The 2,839-nt window shown below is 35.5% G+C and overlaps 1 pseudogene; it reads right to left on the bottom strand.

The window, feature by feature from the left end:
* Window positions 1-1,725: 1,725 nt before the first annotated feature.
* On the bottom strand, window positions 1,726-2,342 carry LOC101542661 (putative olfactory receptor 8G3; annotated as a pseudogene).
* Window positions 2,343-2,839: the final 497 nt, after the last annotated feature.

The raw sequence follows: 2,839 nt of genomic DNA, 5'->3' as shown, positions 1-2,839 counted from the left end.
TATTTGTTCCATTATCTACTTTTGGCATGCATCTCCCATCTCAACTGGTTCCTCTAGCCATCATTTTCTTAGACATCATCTTCTCTATTTCATCTGTCTCCTCCCCTCAGCTCATGAAGCAGTTTTCTAACTATGGGGCAATCCTCCTGGCCCTTGTATCTACTGTTGGTGCATGTCAGCCTCATTGGATGTTATTCTATACTCCACAAATAAGTGCAGTCCTTCTATGTCTGTCCCACTCTTTCTGACTAATTTCACTTAGCAATGTACTCTCCATATCTATCCTTTCATAAGCAAATTTCATGACTTCATCTCTCCTAATGGCTGCAGAGTATCCCATTGTGTAGGTGTACCTTTAACCAATTTCTTTAACCAGTCATCTGTTTGGGGCATTCGGGTTGTTTCCATATTTTGGCTATTGTGAACAGTGCTGCAATGAATATATAGGTACAGATGTCATTTCTACTGTGCTCTTTTGCATCCTCGTGATATATTCACAGAAGTGGTATTGTGGGGTCATATGGAAGCTCAATTTCTAGTTTTTGAAGGACTGTCCATATTGTTTTCCAGAAAGGCTGGACCAGTCAACATTCCCACCAACAGTAAATGTAAAGGAACTCACACACAAAAGATTAATTTTCCCATACTTACTCAAATGGTAGGTTGTAATTTAGTTGGTTCACTAAATAATTATATTGGTATATTATAAATTTAATATTTCAAATTCTATTCTGTCATTCAATCACCATTATATATGTAAATTTAAAATGCAAACTTAATGCATACATACACAGTAAACAGTTTCTAGCACTTGGTGATATACATTTTACAAAGCACTCTCTGCTTTATTATCTCATTCCATATGTATTATAGCACATTTATCTCATTTTATACATGAAGTAACTTCATCACAGAAATATTTCTTCAAAATGAAGATGAAATTACACAATAACATAAACCATAAGACTTTGAAAAATCCCAGATTATAAACTTTTTTCGTACATATTTAGATCTTACTAAATATTATTTATTGATTTTGTAGTTTTAATTTGGCAATTTTTGAATTTTTGAAGACATAAATAAAAACTTATTTTTAAAATGTTTATTAGATTAAACGTTTTTTACAATTATAGTTTTTCATTGCACATCCATTGTGCTGTTTGATAATTTATCAGAAAACATGCTTATAATAAAATTAATTAGTTAGTGTTTACCCCTTTATTAAATATTTTAATTGTAATGGTTGTATAAAAACTTAGTATAGTAATGAACATTTTAAATTTCCTCCTGTACATCACAATAATAACTATTAATGTAGAGATTTTCACCTCTCAAATGACCAGGTAACTTGTACAAAAGTTTTCTACCCTTTCTGCATCCATCCAAATTCTGATCCCAATAGCCCTGAAATCAGAGGACCTTTGAAATTCTGTGCTAACATTGACAATGTTCCAACATCCACTGGAGGGCAAAAAAGGACAGTTTGCAAAATTCAGATGTTTAGGCCTGGTAATAATTTATTGGTTGGAGCTATTGGCTTCTAAGACTATCACGGATGCCAGCTGTAGCCAGAATTTTTCTATTAGCTAGAAGGAGAATCTCTACTAAAAAGAAGCTAACCATTGCTGCCACATTCTTGCAGGGAGAAGACACTGAAAACACAGAAGGTTGAGGTCAGACTTAGAGGGGAAATCAGAGAGCAGTTAAGACTCTTTCTCTGGATCTCTAAAAGATAGAGGACATTTTGCCGTGGTCCATTGAGCTCAAGATGATGGCTGCAGGTACATGAAGGCGCAGAGCCAGAGAAGATCATGACCGCCATCACATGGGAGCTGTAGGTGCAGAGAGCTTTGGAATTGTCCTCTGTGGAGTAAATGTGGAGGATGCGACAATGATGAAGACGTAGGAAGCAAGGATTGTCATTGCAGGTGTCAGGATGATAAATGCACTCAGTAAGAGAACCAATAATTTATTGATGTGGTTGCTGGAACAGGATAGCTCTAAGAGTGGAAAGAGATTGCAGAAATAATGGTTGACCACATCGGTCTTAGAGAAAGACAGGCTTAACATAAAGATTGTATGGACTGAAGAGCCAAAAATGCTCAAAATATAAACTTCCATGGTGAGCAGGAAGCAGATGTGAGGGGACATGATGACATTATAGAGCAAGGGGCTACAGATGGTGACTTAGCGATCATATGCCATGGCAGCTAACATGCAGCACTCTGCAATACCAAAACAAGGAAACAGCTGTAGACCTGAGTAAAAATGAAATTGAGCTTCTGGTCATAAATGGGGGTTGAGATTGTGTATATACCAGTGTCATTTGGTTCTTGTTTCATAATCTCTACTGTGAATAACTGGTGTTAGAGAACACATCCTAACAAATCATCTCATTTTTAGTAGTGATAGAATTGTTCACATTTTAAACTTTGACATCATGAAGTCCACTCATTTTTTATTATAAGTAGATAATATTTAGAAACAAGTAGGTAATTATCAGTTGAGAATTTATAGCTGTATTTAATTGGGTGTTATGGTTATGGGGTAAGAATTCAGAGCAAAGAAAAATTAGTACTTCCTGTACTAATTACAGTACAGGTCCACACGAATAACAGTTCTTGCTAAATTGCATATTTGATGAAATGTTTTATTAGGAGGTGTCAGTGTTCCCTATTTCTTCCTTTTTGTTCCATATCTCCATTTTTTGTCCCCAAAGTGGAACAGTTGAATGCAGTCTTATACTGCAGTTTGATGTAAGGTAAATTAGGGACACACCAGGAAACTCTAATTAATATGATTAACTACATTAGGGTCAGGGATTTTAGGTTCTGGGGAC

This window comes from Sorex araneus, chromosome 3 (assembly GCF_027595985.1).
Source record: "Sorex araneus isolate mSorAra2 chromosome 3, mSorAra2.pri, whole genome shotgun sequence".
NCBI classification, from domain to species: Eukaryota; Metazoa; Chordata; class Mammalia; order Eulipotyphla; family Soricidae; genus Sorex; species Sorex araneus.
This window is presented reverse-complemented; position numbering and strand designations above follow the sequence as displayed.